General features: G+C 39.1%; 1 protein-coding gene and 1 long non-coding RNA gene across 7 annotated transcripts in view; one reads left to right on the top strand and one right to left on the bottom strand.

Moving 5' to 3' along the window:
* The window catches only part of STARD13 (StAR related lipid transfer domain containing 13), a 251711-nt gene that overhangs the window by 171603 nt on the left and 62919 nt on the right, over window positions 1–17189 (bottom strand). Inside the window, exon 1 of one of the 3 annotated variants that reach the window (XM_063650753.1) lies at window positions 15194–15331. The exons of the other annotated variants lie outside the window; for them this stretch is intronic. The gene's annotated coding sequence lies outside the window, so the exon portion shown is untranslated. Of the gene's footprint in view, window positions 1–15193; window positions 15332–17189 lie in introns of those variants that run through there. 3 annotated transcript variants of the gene reach the window in all.
* Window positions 1268–11294, top strand: LOC129011237 (uncharacterized). 4 transcript variants are annotated; one of them, XR_010123537.1, is made up of 7 exons: window positions 1282–1458; window positions 5561–5724; window positions 7323–7579; window positions 9340–9535; window positions 9776–9966; window positions 10297–10457; window positions 10903–11294. It is a non-coding gene; the product is annotated as an uncharacterized LOC129011237 (long non-coding RNA). The 4 variants fall into 4 exon arrangements; XR_008493284.2 differs by lacking the exons at window positions 9776–9966; window positions 10297–10457; window positions 10903–11294 and having other exon boundaries at window positions 1282–1437; window positions 9340–9617; XR_008493285.2 differs by lacking the exons at window positions 9776–9966; window positions 10297–10457; window positions 10903–11294 and having other exon boundaries at window positions 9340–9614.

The raw sequence follows: 17189 nt of genomic DNA on the forward strand, positions 1-17189 counted from the left end.
TCCCAGCTACTTGGGAGGCTGAGGCAGGAGAATTGCTTGAACCTGGGAGGCAGAGGTTGCAGTGAGCTGAGATCACACCATTGCACTCTAGCCTGGGCAACAGAGTGAGACTCAGTCTAAAACAAAACAAAACAAAACACCACAGAGTGGCACATTATTCCCATATCCTTGAGGAGTGATATGAATTATTATTCAAGGAGGAGAAGCAAATATGGTTATATTTTGGTGCAACTGAGGACAGCAAAGAGCTGGGTCTGGCTTTATATGGCATCTGTATGCAGGCAAGTTTAGTGACCCCTAACAGATGCCAGCATCCCTCAGGCACTCCGGAACTGAGCACTACGCCTTCCATTTGAATTGATTTCACATTGATTACTTTTTCCTCAATTATATTACAGAATAGCAGGAGCTAATATTATTCCCATTTCATAGATTCAGAAACTGAGGCATGAGAGGTTAATAAAAATATCGATGACTACCACGTTAGGACAAACATGCTTGAGAACCCAGGCCTCCTGTACCCAGATTTCCCAAGCTTGCCATACAAACTAGGTCTCTCCCTCTACTGGGAACATAAGTGTTCTACTTAAGGCTCATACTATTCCTTTGTTTTCAAGGTTCATTTTCTTTCCCTGTGGAAGTTTTATAGCTGCATGTAATCCATGTGTCAGGTTGTCTTATCCATAGTTTAGGCTGCTTATAATGGAGAAGCAACACCATCTATAGTAAAGGTTGTCTCTGGAAACCCAATTAGGGAAGAAAACCTCAAATCACATGCAACCAAGGACCCCAAAATTAACCTTTTCTCCTTAAAAACTCCCTCCCCTGCACACTCCCACAAGCACAGTCAGTTCATCAATCTCTTTATGTAAATAGCAGTCAAGAAGTCAGGGAGGAGGTCTGTTTATTATTTTTGATCCTGTTTTGCTTCTGGCCAAATTTCACAAACACCAGAAGTTGGCAGAACATTGATAGTTTTTTCTGACTGGCTACTGTTCACTAGCTACAAGTGCAGAGTACAACTGTAACTATTCTGGTCTACGGGCCTTAGCTATGACTGAGGACAGAATTGTAAAATCTGGAAGAAAAAAGTCTCCACCCAAGACTTCTCTCTGAAAATGTGGACCCTCCTTTAATACACACTTTTCTTGCACTAGAGGATGGCTGAGTTCCAGATCCACTGTCTAGAGAACAACACAGGTCTTACCCAATTCCCACCTCACTCCTTGTACTCCCTAGTGTCAGAAAAGGTCCACTGTGAAGTCACAAGAGGCCCTGAGCTCTGTGGGCCCCAGGAGCCCCGGGAAAACCTGGGGGAGAATGGGCATCCCACCCCAGCACTTTCTAGGAAGAAGGGCAACATTTTGAAGGGCTGGAAGTAGAGAAAGAAGGTTGCGGGTAGAAGACTCCATACTTTCTGTGACGCCTATTCCTTAGGTAGGAACTTAGGAACCTCAGGTAGGTTAGGCACCATGCTGGATCCTGCCCTTGGGAATCCTGATGCCTTGGACATTTACTTTGGAAGCAGAGTTCTTGATAAACAGCAGCCAGCCCTCAAGAGGGGAGTGGAAGGGTAGTTAGTATAGGATGGGCACGCGGCTTTGCTGCTGGTGGCACAATGAGGTCCTCCAGCAACATGAGGGGTTGGTGAGGAAGGGAGAACAAACCAGGTCTATCATGATGGGAAAAAAAGCATAAAACATACAAATACAAAAAAAACTTCTTGGTTCCAAGTAAACACGCCTACCTATAATTATGAAGATGACAGGGTTGCACAGTCAAGAATAATGTGGGCTCCCAGATCGTCCAGACTTGAGTTCAAAGCCCTGTTCTACCTCCCACTCGCTGTGTGACTTTGGGAAAGTTTATTTAACTCCTGGAGAATTTGTTTACTCATCTGTTAGGTCTTACTATGTTTATTTCCCAGATGAGTAAACTTAACTCTCAGGTCTTTATGAAAATTAAATAAAATAATAATATAGGTTGTGCCGAAAATAGTTCTTGGTACATCATAGTGGGTCCTCAACAAAAGTAGCTACAGGTTTAGTAACCCTTATCTGAAATGCTTGGCACCAGAAGTGCTTCGGATTTGAGATGTCTAAAAATTTTGGAATATTTGCATTATACCAGTTAAGCATCCTTAATCCCCAAATCCGAAATCCAAAATACTCCAATGGGCATTTCCTTTGAGTGTCATGTCAGTGCTCAAGAAGTTTCAGATTCTGAAGCGTTTCAGACTTTGAATTTTCTGATTAGGGTTACTCAACCTGCATAAGTATATTGTTACTACTTTTTAAAATGTAAACATTTCAAAGGCTCAATATTGTGGTGAGAAATATAAAAGTCAAATGACCAATCCAGACCCAAATATTTCATCTAAGTACATCTTAAAGGTTAATAAACTCTGCTGACAACCTGCCTATCCATGACAAACCCTGAGTCTTTTCATGGGTGATTCAGTGGAAATATTCTCCGGTAGCCAGAGGCGTGGCTTGCCTGGGCCTCTGGGTGCAGCTGCACAGACTCAAGCAGCCTGAAGGAAAGGTGACTGACAGTTAATGATCTGAAAAGAACTTGTCTCAACTCAACGTCATTCCTGGCATTATCGAACAAAGCAATAAACCTCACAGAATGGAAGCTACAGTGTCCAGGGCCAGCTCTGCTAAGGTAACCAAAGACAGAGAAGGAGGCAAAAGTGACAGAAGAAACTCATGGGAAACCAACAGAAATATAATGGCTTTGGCAGAAATGCAATTATCAATTGGGAGGTGAGGAAGTAATTTTACTCCAAATGGGGGTTGGGGAGGAGGGAAAACTGGACTCTGAAACAATCTCTCTTTTACCGGTTAATGTTTTACAATTGCAGCTGCCGCCAAGTTTCCTTATTATATAAAGTCAGTCTCCACTTATTGATAGTGCCCTCTTGGACAAATGTGTTTTTCCATACAACAAAACTCAATTCCAAAGGAATGATTCAGGAAAATGAAATCAGAAACATGTCAAAGTAGGAAAACTTGTCTATGCATTTTTCAGTTCTCTGAAAGATTTCAGAGGACAGATTCCTAATACAAGACTATAATTTCATTGGACACCTGTCTTCAAAATGACAATCATGGGGAATTGCTCCACAAAGCGTCATGCACTACACCAGTGAAGGAATTAATATGACAATCGTTTTTTCAGGGTTTCCAAGTTACCATATGCAGACAGCCGATATTTTATCCTACAAAGCAAGGTTTTTGCAAGGCTCAAGATTAACATGTAACTTATGATGTATAAGACTGTACTAAAGGATGTTTCTATTCTTTCTGGAGGAATTTCTAAATAGAGGGGGACTTAAGAGTATAGATATTCCATAAAATCAATAAAGCAAAAGAATCCACAAGGTTTAATTGTTAAGATTTTAGTCCATTAAACTCTAAGAATAAATTTCAACAAATTGATAGTGATCAGATTTGTAGGCAGTCTTTCATAGCTGAGGGATTCAACAAATATGAAGAATATTCCTCAATCAAAAGGAATGAAATCCTTAGAGGAAATGGGCAATTAAAGTTTCTTAAATAATTCATTTGAATTAGTACGAGAGCTTAGTTTTTAAGTTGTCAAGTGGGCATTAGAAAATTTACATGCATTGTACAGCACTTTTTTTCTGTTTCTCTCCACAAAGACATGTAAAACTGGAAAGGTTTACAAAATTAACAAAAATCTCAAAGTTAACCTCAGTTTAGAAAAATCACAAGAATTTGAGAGAGGAGTTGAAATTTTTTAAAATATATACTCTTATTCTTTCATTCATTTTCTTTCAGCTTGTGATGAATGTTTTCTCAGTATCCTATGCTGAAAACAGGTAGATACTAATCCCTCCTTCAAGGGAGGGCTGTTGAGTATTGAATAAGATAAAAACATGGAAGCAATCAGCACAATGCTGGTAAGCAGAGGCATATCATAAAAATCAGTCTGTCTTATTTTTTTTTTTTGATGTAACAAATAAAATTGGGAAATAAATATTTGTTTCATGTAATGGGGGCTGAATTGCATCTCCTCAAATTCATGTGTTGAAGTCCTTGCTCCCAATACCTTAGAGTGTGAGTATATTTGAAGATAGGGCCCTTAAAAAGGTCATTAAGATAAAAGTAGATCATATGGATGGGCCCCAATCCAATACAACTGGTGTCTTTACAAGAGGAGATTAAGACATAGACACACACAGAAGGAAGACCAGAGGAAGATAGCAAGAAGGCAGCTGTCAGCAAGCCCAGGAGAGGGGCCTCCAAAGGAACCAACCCTGCTGGCACCTTGTTCTCAACTTCCAACCTCCAGAACTGTGAAACACATTTTTGGGATTAAGTCACCCAGTCTCTGGTACTTTATTACTGCAGCCCCAGCAAACTAAGACAGTCATTCAAAGCATTACCATGTTTTGTAATTTTTAAGTTGTTTTCCATGACGAATGTAGCACCAGCCTTTGTGCAAATTGGCTTTCCAGAACCTCAGTCACAGATTGATCCGTTCACCCCTCACATGATAGAAGAGAAAATGTAGATCCAGAAGACTTAGGTGACTTATCTAAGATCACCCCAACCTGGGTTTGTTGGCCTCCTGCTGCCATCACTGGAGGATCAAAAATAGACATTGGATTGCTTTGAAAAGATGGCTGTTAAACGGATATTTGGGTTCTAAGGAATACAGTTTTAAACCCAAATGTTCCATCTATTACCAATTAATGATGCTTGCCTCAGACTTCATTCCCACCCCCTTACCCCCACCAAGAACCTCCCAGCCCTTCAGTTTAATGTGAAGCACAGCCCCTTTCCTCCAGCACTCCTGCCCTCTCAGTTTAGCATTTACCACCAAGTGATTCCGAGAGCTAGGAACACTTCCTGCCAAGAACAGTCTCTTTCACTGCTACAAGGTAAAGTTCAACAGGCTTTACTATTTATCTACAAGACTTGAAGCCTGGCCTAAACTCCGTATTTCAGGCCAGTTCAGGGCAACTTGAGAGAGAGCAACTGGTGTCCACAGGAAACCACAATTGGAAAAGGCAATGGTTTTCATTACAGTTTAAGAAAAAAAACCTCTTTTGTTTCAAATTTTCTGGAAGACATGAGGACACACACCAAAAATGTGGCATTATGTATGTCTGCCATAGGAAACATGATACAAAGTGTGTAACTTACTCAAACATAATTTACTCTTCAGTTGATGATGCAGCAGTTTGAAGGGTCATATGTACATGGATGTTTAATAATCATTTTGTCTTAAATTGAGCACTTAGTATGTGCCAGACACTGTGATCTGTGTTTAATTATAGTCTCTCATTTAATCCTTGCAATAACTCTGAGACTGTTGCTCTTTTAATGCCATTTTACCCACAGGGGAACAAAAGCTAAGAAACATTAAGTTACTCATCCAAGGTCACTCTATGGGGATGACGTAGAGCTAGAGTTCAAATTCAAGTGTACATGACTCCAAAGCCCTGAAAGTGCTCTAAATTAGAGTTATAGAAAGTTTGGAGTTTGGGTTGATGGACAACATCCCTAAGACATTCTTGATTCCACAGGAATCAAGCCTATCTGTAATCACAGGGCTATTTGAAAAAGAGAAGAAAAGGTGTCTTGAAATTAAACCAACATGTTTCAATTATTTGCTCCTAAGAACAACAGAAGTTTCAACATTCTGCCAACAGAGTAACTCCTGGGAGACTGGCACAGAAGAAGGCACAAGGTAAATACCCATCTCTGTACACCCTGTGCTACTGTGTCATGTGCTGCTCCAGGCAACTCCAATGGTTTGGCCACCCTGGCCAGTGATAACACATAAAAATTCCACTCAGTATTGGGACCAATAGATAATGAACACAGTCAGTGGAATTCCTTCGCAGGCTTCTTCAAGATATTCTGCAAGACTGATTTCCCTTCTTCTTGCCAAGATTTTTTCCTCCTTCTTCTAGGAAGTCAGTGATAAAAATATTTAAGCAGCTTTGTCTGCCTTAGACCTTCCACCTAAAAGTACAGCAAGTGGAATGGAATGCTAATATGAGGATCCAAATTTTCAGGGAAGGAGGTCAGTAGACTTTCCCATCTGCAAGAGACCAATGGTAAAAATGAAGGTGGTTTGATGATTAAGAACCTGTTAAACATAACGCATGGGTTTACAGAAGTCCAGACAGTAAAGGCCTTGCGATGGATTTCGCACTCTATTTTGAGAAATGCATGTGGTGGGAAATGTGTTGTGTCCCTCAAAGCATCTGGAGAAGATTCTTTAATTTTCTCAAACAAGAACTCCAGTCTATCTGAGTGAGAATGGTTGGAATATCATTACCGCAGGATTTGTGAATCATTCTTATTTCTTATAATAATTTTACCTATTATACATAATTTCAGGGTAGTATAAACTCTCAGAGGAAAGCGTGATTTTATGACTATACGTACTTTTTGTATCCAGTGTGTCGTTTGGTGAATATAAATGTATATGAAATGCTACTGTTCACTCATAGAGATTGAATACTAATCAAAGGTTCCTGCCATCCATATGTATGATTTTCAGAATTAAGCAGGAAGGGGAGAGTTGGAATGCAGGAAGAGAATGCCTACTTCAGCTCAAAATCCTGACATGTAAATTAGGTACTTGGTGACTGCCAAGTTCCTTTCCAATCTCTCTGCATTGCTTCACCCTTGTGTTTTATCCAACTGTTAGGAGGCAAAGCAACACAAATCATTTGTATTTTAGTCACCTCTGCCTCTGTCAGACCTTTAAAATTCTCAGGATTCCTATGCTGTGTGAGGAAAATCATTTGACAGTCTAGCCAGACACTGTAGATCTATTTCTATTGATTTTCTTTTGCTAACAGCATTAGCATTTTCTGTAATTTTGAAGTTATTTTCCAAGTTCTCCATTTAGATTATTTTAGATCCTAAGCTTCTGAAAAAAAAAAAAAAAAGAGAGAGAGAATTCATGTCTTTTCAAACAGTAGTATATAAATTTTCATGGTACTCAGTGCTGCCCTAGACTGCACCAGTCCAGAATAACCACCATGGTCTTGTGTGACTTCACAGTGTGGTGGCTTGGGCTAGGCAGTATGGTAATTCCCTATGCATTCTTGTTGGAGCTTTTGGATGTTGTGTGATTTCTCTCCAGAAGCTTCATTCATAATGTGAATGCTAATGTGTATCTCTTTGCCAGCAGGAGGAAAAACATCTGAAGAATATATTTGTAGACTTCCTGGAAATTGATAAGTTGTCTCCATAACTAAAGCAAGCAGATTTTACTAATTGGAATTATCTACATAATTTTACTTCATTCACTTCTTTCTGTCATACTAGGAGAGCTTTTATATAACCAAAGATATTTTTGGACCATGAATTCGGAAATTCTCGGAGCCACCCATCAATGCCTGAGCTTCAGTGAGTCCATATCCCATGTCACCTACGGCAAAGGAGAATCCGAGACTTCTGAAGAGTTTCTTGCTTCTTTCCTGTGGGGCAGTGACTCCACTTCCCAGCAGTAATGGAATATCCTGAATTAGCTACATTAATGTTAGAACCATTTGGACCTCACCCAGGACTTCAACTACATTGTGGTAAGACAAAGCCAGAGCTAGAAGGCAATAATTTCTTCCTTCTGGCTCAACAGTACCTATCTTGTAGAGTTATTTGAGGAATGGTTGTATTCTTGATGTTATAATTATTAACTCCACCCACATACCGACTCAGCTTTCTGTTCTGCCTACCCAAGATAGAATCTGTGTGTGGTTGTTAATTTTCATAAAAAGATGGTCATCTGGCCTTTACTCAGTTGACTTTTGAAATATTTGTGGCTGGCCTTTTTGGAAAACATAGAATACTTGCAATGTTACTCTCCAAAACACAACTTCAAAGTATCTACTGCCAAATCTATGCAAGAAGTATATTCAGTGAGAATTATCTAAAGGAAGCGTAGGCCACATACTCTCCTAGATCAGCATTTCCAAAATGTGTTCCCCAGGGAAAGCTGGTTTTGCAATATGTGACTTCCCAGTATCCTGTGAAAAGTGGTTTCAAGATGAAATATACCAGTTTAAACACAGTTAAACTACTTTGTGCAAGATTTTCCTGAGCCTTTCATAAGTCTGAATTTCCAAGGGAAAGGGAATGTAGCATTTCCAAAAATGACTTAACCACAGAAATGTTTTCTCCCTTGAATATCTGTCTAATGGGCCTAGTGTTCGGTAAAGCAGACTTACAGAAATTGCCTGTGGATAATCTCCATGCTATTTCTAGGTTAAGACAGAGAATCTGAAGACTGCATACCTGACCTCTTGTTTTTACCTACCCACCCACCAACACCCAAATATTTCTACTGGACTATAATTTATTGTGACGCCCCCACTTCCACTGCAGGATGTTACAAGAAATGAGACTCACTACTGAATTCACAGCAGGCATGGTTGAAGGCACCATTCACTATAGCTTGCAGTATTCCCTTTATGAGATTTGTATGAGAAATTCCTCTCGTAGGTCAAGTTCTTGGGAGAAAATTCTCCCAAAGAGCAAGTCCCAGGAAAAGCTTGGCTGGTAAGTTCTTACCTTAAGAACAGGGAAAACCTTCCCTTGGTTGTGTTTTCCTCTTTGCTTAGATCAGGGAAGCTCAAACCAAATTTGCAGCCCATTTTTTATAATTATTCAAGGCCTTACATTTTATATTTCCATATAATATATCTTCCTAGTTTTATCTCATTAATTGGCCAACATTTCTCTTTTCATCAGATTTATCTTTTTGCAATCTTTAGTTATATATTCTATAAATGACCTCAAATCCTCTAGGTAATGAGGTGGAATGTAAATTAATATATAGTATCTTTCTCCATACCAAAATCATATTTCAATTGCTCCAAGGGAGACAGCAAATATTTTTTATGTGGTCTTTAGTTCATTCAAATATCTGGTGTGCAATTCATGGTCAGGTTCTCCTATCTTCTTAAGTCTTCTTGATCGCCTCACTACCCTGTTGTCATAGCTAATGAAACACAGACAAAGTGTGTTTTCTTGTTAATGACATGTCTCCACTAAATCTCCATCTATTTATGTCCCTTTATATAAGAGTTTTGCCAAAACCCACTTACCATTTGTTCTCTTTTTAAATCTGTTTTGGGTCATCAATTGATACTGTTAAGACCACTAGTAGTGACTGTTTTTTCTAACTTGTGTTTCTGTGTCCATGATAAATTTGCTAATGAAATGAGGAATTTTGCATTGTAAGAGTTGACCATTGTCCAAAATTTGCTAAGAACTAATGTACTGATGATTGGGGAAGGTGGGAGAGGGAAAGACATTTAAAAAAATGAATCTTTATTTACTTAAGCTAAAGTTACAGAATCCAAATTTGGCAACTGCCTGCATCTGAACAACAGAAGTTTCAACATTCTGCCAACAGAGTAACTCCTGGATGACTGGCACAGAAGAAGGCACAAGGCAAATACCCATCTCTGTACACCCTGTGCTACTGTGTCATGTGCTGCTCCAGGCAACTCCAATGGATTGGCCACCCTGGCCAATGTGTGAGTTATAAATCAATGATGTGTAGCTATTGAACCTACAATTTGGTTAAAATTAAACTCTCAAGTTTTATATGTTTACAAGCACATTGTCCTTTTGTTAATTTCCTCCCAATACTCATTTCTTGACTTCTTTTAGTTTTACTATGTAGTAATTTTTAAAATGTTATTCAAAGTTAGTTAATTTAATTCACTTGGCAGATTTTCCTGTAATTTTGGTTAAACAGTATCCTTTCTGTACAGGCCCTCCAAACACCAGCACTGAGTAGAAAGAGGCTCTGATTCATGAAATGTGAATTTATGACAGTTGCCACTCTTTAAAAAAAAACAGACAGAACTTGAGCAATACATGACTGATGCATTCTCAGCCTGCTTCCTGTGTTCCATCTGTCTTTCTGGCAGTGCATTCACCCTCCAGGTTTGAAAGTAGTCGGGTAAGAAAGTACTAAACATAGAGAAAGGGCAATTCCAAAAGAACAAATGATTGTTTAATTTAGCCTGACATTACCCAGTTGCTGGGGGTATGGGCCATGGGGATCGGCCATGTTCACCACTTAGGTTGGGCAAATTCCCAGGATGCCTTTTGACATAGTAATGAGGGGGAATACATCACTCATGCCCACTGGCATTCTCTGGGGAAATTTTTAAAAGGCAGTATATCCCACTCTAGTTGAGTTCAAATCAGTTGCCATATCTACTTAAAAATAGCCTCAGATAGAATGGCAACTCAAATGACAGTCTAACTTTCACTACTTTCTCGGTAGTGAAACTTTCTACATTCCACATTTTCTATCAAGAAAAGAAAGAGGTTGTATTGTGAGGTAAGAGGCACACACACGGACTTCCTTCAGTCCCTGCAATCCTTGCTATAGGTCAGGCATCAAGACAATTCCACTTTACAGGTCTGGATTTTGGAGAAAGAAAGGTGTTTACAAGTTTCTGTATAATTATAGTTATACTGACATTTAAATAGTCCACCAGACTGAACTTCCTAACATTCCTATTACATTGACATTAATGAAAGCATTACACAGGTTTCAAGGAAGCATGTCCAGGTATATGCTGAATGACATAATAAGAAAAATGTAAATATGCATTGCCTTTGTCTTAAGGTAATACCTGCGATTGCAGAATCCTAGAATGTAGAGATGATGGGGACTTCAGAGATTCTTTAATCCAAACCCTTTATTTAATGGAAGAAGAGAAAAAGGTCTAGAGAAGTTGTGACTTCTCTCAGATCACACAATAAATTAGTCGCGGAGGTAGAACAAAAACCTAATTTCCACTTTACCATTTCCTTGAGAAACTGTAGAACAATTGTAAGCCACTGATATATTCCACATAATAAAGCCGCTCTGTTGCATTTTTAGGTTCTAGTATGTTAGGTTTATGTTCCCCTGCTTTCTACAATCCTGTTCAAAGAGTTGCTGACTTAACCACAGAGAGAATTCCAGAACATGAGACACAGAATAAACTTGAGCAATCATAGTCCATCCACTTCATTTTCTCATCGAAAACCAAAGGTCCAGTGAAGCTCTGGAACTCGACGCTGTAAAGGAGCGAAGGAACATCTATACAGAACCTGGATGCCTGTCTCCTTATCCTACTTCAGCGGACTTGACTGCAATCCGGATTATGCTGTTTTCTAAGCATTTAAAATAAAATAAAAAGTGTAATAGTGTGATAAGTTCTTTCACAAAGCAAGTAATCACATTTATGTTTCAACTTACATTTGGGTTTTCCAAATATGTGTGTGTGTGTGTGTGTGTGTGTGTGCAACTTTAAACATGGTGAATCCATCATGTTGCACTAAATCAAAACCATCAAATAATGACATAGAACCAATAAATCAAAACCATCAAATAATGACATAGGAATCCAATTCTCCCACCTCACACCCATTAAGAGGGTGTGAAATGTAGTGAAATGTAGTATAGATATACAATGGAATATTATCCAGCCTTAAAAAGGAAGGCAATCCTGCCATGTGCTATAACATGGGTGAACCTCAAAGACATTGTACAAAGTGAAATAAGCCAGTCACACAAAGTGAATCACTGTATGATTTCACTTATATGAGGTACTTAAAGTAGTCGAATTCATAGAGACAGAAAGTTGAATGGTGGTGCCGAAGGCCGAGAGGAGGGAGGAATGAGGAATTCTTGTTTAATGTGTATGGAGTTTCAGTTTTGCAAGATGAAAAGAGTTCTGGAGATGGATGGTGGTGATGGTTGGATATTATGAATTATGAATGTTAAATACCACTGAACCATACATTTAAAAATGGCTAAGATGGCAAAATTAATGTATTGTGTATTTTACCACAATAAAAAAATTAGAAAAAAATCCAATTCTCCCTTTCCTTGGCCTAACATGGTCTTCCACCACCCCCAGCACCCTCTCTCCTATCCACTCCCAAGTGCCAGTCAGTGAGGCAAATAAGGACCATTATTATTTCCATTCTCTCTCTCTACAACAATTTCCCTATTGATTCAAGCAAGAATGTGGGTAGGGATTATGGGCAGTATGACTTATGATAAACTTTCACTCTGCAAAACAACACCCTCTTTTAAACATCTCCTCTCTTTTGAAATGGAATTGCAACCCCAGAACTAAAAAACAGGCTAGAGAAATGATGCATGTATGTTTTGATGTGTACCCTAAGATGAGCAAGTTTAGATTCATCCTGGGTTTGGGTAATGAATTCTGATTCTATGCATCATCAAAGATTCCTTTATTTCTCCTCCTTGTTTTTCCTCCCCATGAGTGTATCTACTATTGAATCATGTGCACGCCATTCAATGATTATCTCACTATAATGAGGTCAGTGGGGAGCAACTTACTCGTTTCCACTGTTCCCAACAACCATGAGAAATTATAAGTAATGATGCGTTATATCAAATTAACATAATTCTAAATCTTAAAGACCTAAAGCAGAATAATGCAAACAATTTTAGTGATGTGGCTGTCACTTTAAGATACTAACCTGTAAACTACAGAAAATAATGCTGTCATTAATTTTATTGGCACATGATTAATGGAATGATCAAAAGCTGTTAGTGGCAGGGCACAATGGCTCACATTTGTAATCCCCGCACTTTGTGAGGCTGAAGTAGGAAGATCACTTGAGCCCAGGAGTTTGAGACCAGCCTGCGCAATACAGTGAGACCCTGTCTCTATAAAAAAGTTTTAAAAATTAGCCAGGCATGGTGGCACACTCCTGTAAGTCTCAGCTGCTGAGGAGGCTGAGGTGGAAGGATCGCTTGAGCCCAGCAGGTCAATGCTGCAGTGAACTATGATCACACCACTGCACTCCAGCCTCAGTGACAGAGTAAGACTCTGTCTCAAAAACAAAAAGAAAACAAAGCTGTTAGTAGAATAACTTGACATCCTGTGTTATTGGGTAGTAACTGTTTAAAGAGAATAAAGCATTTAGCACTTTGCTTCCACTAGAGAAATATAACCTGACAGGAAATTTCATAATGAGTGACCGATTCTGGTCCTATAATATAGTGTATTGCTATATCCTGAGTAGAGAAGTCCGAAAAGTCTCTAGTATATTATATAATCCAAAACTCAATCATAGGTCAGTACTTTAGCACTCATTATAAAAACTAAAAAATAGTCTAGTGTATTGCAGAGCATGGACTGTCAAGTTGTATTCAAGTATCAGTTCCTACTGGGTGACCTTGGATAAGATGCTTGAACTCTGTGTGCCTCTGTTTTCTCATCTGTAAAATGGGCATAATAAAAAAAATTAACTACAATGATTTTGGTACGCTGTAACTGCTTAATCCACATTCTCTGCTATTACAGCAAACCAATCTTCTAATACAGTAAACTCAATAAAATTGTTTCGCATTGCTTTCTCATTGTCTTACTAAAGAGTTGTATGATGTTAACACATAATGATTTCTGAATCACAAGACTGTTGGAAATCTTTGTTGCTTCCCTGTGATCTTAACTGTCAGTTTTAAGTGTTAGGCATTCATTGACTTCAAACACTCCATTGCCCAGTATAGAAAAGAGGGAATTCTCAAATTATCTAATTAGACAAAAATGAAACATAAACTGAGGGTGCCCATATGTCTGTGTGACAGGGCACATTCAGTGATACCGCATGTGTTCACAACCTCAAATCTTGAATGGAAAAATAACCCTCATTCCAAAAAGAACATAAATAATATTTAAATAAAATCTATTATTGAAAATACATCTAAGGATGTTTGCAAAGCAATTTCAGCTAGTTCTATGCAATATTTCTAATATGATATGCATGCTGAGGAACATTTATATCTTGTAGATGATAGCGCGTCATTAAGCCTCGGTGTTCATAAAGATGATGGCATTCGGAAAGGCACCATTGTCAGAAATTTCTAAAACCAAAGTGGAGCTGGTTTTTATTCTAAGCCTAAAGTATTTTTAAATCTAGCCACAGGGAAATAATTACTTTAGTTTCTATTCAATCAAGACCTGCACACAGAGTTTATGGAATGACATAATATCCTTCCTGAAATCAGACCAGCATGTAGGAAGGACCAGCATCCTTCACACATAACTAGTTCCTGAACCTTTACAAACAAATCCTAATTTCCAAGGAAACAATCTCATCAAATGCTGCCCACTAGAATACATATTGTTCTTTTTGGAAACATTACAATAAGATTTTCATGATTACAAACCCCAACTTCCTCTCTAATATTCAATATAATCTTAAACTCGTTTATTTAAGTGGAAACTGTATTTTTATAATGGCTCTAAAAATTCCTGGTTAACTTATTTAGCACCAATATAATAATTTCTTTTTTGTAGTCTAGGAGGAGGGTGATCGTTAACTGACTGTAAACGTGTGTGTTAGGGGCTTCTTAGGAATGTTCATCTTTCCACTCTCTACTGATATACCCTATAAGGAGCATGTTTTAAATTTTTTTTTTGAGACTGGTAAATTTTAGTAATGTCTAGACTTCCAGGCTGGTATTTTGTGGGGCTGAGAATAAAAAGAATATCAAGCAGCTTATAATCAATATTCTCTTCTCTTTGCATTAGGAAGCTGGAGTTTTGTGTGCAGGTTACGGGATTTGTTTTGAGATGAACGAACACCTTAATTCTTTACCAGGAAAATGATATTAACACATCTGTGGCAACTGCTGACATAAACATACAAACAGGAAGAGAATGCGATTCTAGTGCTTAGCCTAGTGGCCTTTAGAACAGAATTCTTGCTTTCCTCCTCTTCACTAAGGATGTTCGAAATACTCCGGGCAGGGTGGACATTAGTCCCTCGCCTCCTCCCTAACGAAATAAACAAGTGGCCACATTCTAAATGTGACAGAGTGTAAGGAAACTGCAGAAAAGCTCCTAAGACACACACTGAGTAACAGTTCTCATCTGTTCTGTAGACACACGTCAGTTTGGGAATTTATGCTTCACTGTCCCACCGTGAAGTTTTTTGTGCACTTTATGTTGCGCCATGTGGCAGCTAAGGACTGTCCTGTTTGCTGAAAACTGCAGCCTAAAGTTATTTTTCAAAGTTACGGATAGTGGCATAGAAATCCATATGTTATAAAGTGGAAACAAACAAACAAACAAAAACTGGGTTAGCATGAAATAGAGCCAACAGAAATCAGAATGAGCAACAGCCTTCCACTGCCGGCCACTCACCTTGTTGAATTTTAGTCACTAGCTGATGGCGTGCTAGAATCCGGCTCATCCTGTAAGGAGAGCGTCTTGTAGTCTGATCAAATCGCAAGTACATCTCCTGTCCCTCAGGTGTCATGGAATTTAGGTAGTAGCAGCCTGAGGCTGGGGTCCTGGGCACCTGACTAAACATCTCGGCAGATTTCCTATTGCCACCTCAGTCTGCCTGTGGCTGTTCCCGTCTGTCTCCAGTCTCAGTCAAAGAGCAAGGCACCCAGCCCAGGACAGCTCAACAGACCCAGCGATTTTTAAAAAGAAAGAGGAGTGCCAAAGCCACAACTCAGAATTCCAACCCCCGGGGCCCTCACGTGACCTCGGGAACCAATGAGAGGAAGAGAGGAAAATGGGAACGTTCGTAGTCAGCCCTAAGCCCCGACCAGAGGCAGTTCCAGCCGCCAGGGTCCCTCACACAATGCTGAAAGCAAAATACACGTATTTGACGTGCTTCAGAGCTGACGAAGCACCCAAAAGCAGCCCTCACTAAAGGAGTTGAAAGAAAGAGAGGGAAGGGCAAAATCAGTAGAAGGCAAACAAGTCCAGGGCTCAGGAAACTTTTCAGGCTGTCAAAGTTAGAGAAAGCTCCTTCGCTTTCTACAGGGCAGCTGCAGCCAGGTAAAAGATGGACCTGATAAATCTCTTAAATTTAAAAAGCAAAACAAAACAAAAAAAACTATTTCAAACAAGCATCAACAGCTGAGCGTAAGCCACCACCTTCATACCTTCATTATCAAGAAACAACTCAAATAAAAACTTTTCCAGTGAAAAATAAACTTCAAGGGCTTTAACACCAGGAGTGAATACACCACAGATCCTGACCCTCACGTGATGGGAATTGGAGGGCTCTTACAGATAAGATGCAGAGAGGCAAAGTACACACGCGTTACGTATTAAGCGTCCGTTCCTCTTTGATTTCTCTACTTCCCCAATTTTTAATCACCTAAACGTAAAATACTTAGAAAGTGCCTATCACATTTAAGACACTGAATCATTTAAGACAAGAATCACTGCAGAAGTTGCAAAGATACTTCAAAGATACTGTCATCAACCTGCTAAGGACCCATTGAGAAAGTTATACAAAAGATTCTAACATGAGGCCATATATATGTCTCAAAAAGGATGCAAACACAATGCTAGGTGAGCAATATTATTTTTGACTGGGGTGATGATTGCAAGCCAGATAGAGAAAGAGACATTTGGATAGGCTTTTTTAAATAGGGGGAATTCTGATAGGCAGAGGCTGGGGAGGGCTTTGCAAGAGACTGTAGGTACCCATGTGTGCAGATCCAGAACCAGAGTATATGGTTTAAGCAAACTGCTAGTAATTCAGTTTGGCCATATATATAGAGTGACATATATATATATATATGTCATTATAATTTTCCCTATTTTTCTTCTTTAACATTGTTTGATGTGAGGAGAAAAAGTCCACAGAAAACATGTTATCGAATTCTGAGCCTGGGGCTGAATGAATAAAGTTATTTGATAAAAAAAGTATAAGACCCAGTTGCTTCTACATTTGGCTGACTGAAACACACCCTGGCTGGGAATTTATAGTCTAATAATGAGAAATTATTTCTAAATTATTTCCAAATTAAAAGTTTAACAGGATTTAAATGAGGACTTTGATTCTTCTTACTCTGGCTCTCTGAGGCCCATAAGCCTTAACAACTTTCCCTGAGGGAATTGTTGCTAGCCTGATTCTGAGAAGCAGCTCGTCTTGTGTAACTGTCCCACTATGTGAATAAACAAGTTAAGCACGATCTCTGCGGCCCAGCATGTGACAATTGCCTACTATCTCACATAGTTGGTAATTGTCAGCCTCTTCTGGTGGTTACACAAGAGTCATCATGTCTTTGTTTTCAAGTTGGCTTCATGGCAGGAAGGGAAAGAAAGATCTATGGGGCCATACTGTGCACTTTCCATTCTTATTTAGGATTTGAGCAGCAGTTTTTGTGTTCCA

The sequence above is a fragment of the Pongo pygmaeus genome, chromosome 14, assembly GCF_028885625.2.
Source record: "Pongo pygmaeus isolate AG05252 chromosome 14, NHGRI_mPonPyg2-v2.0_pri, whole genome shotgun sequence".
Lineage (NCBI taxonomy): Eukaryota > Metazoa > Chordata > Mammalia > Primates > Hominidae > Pongo > Pongo pygmaeus.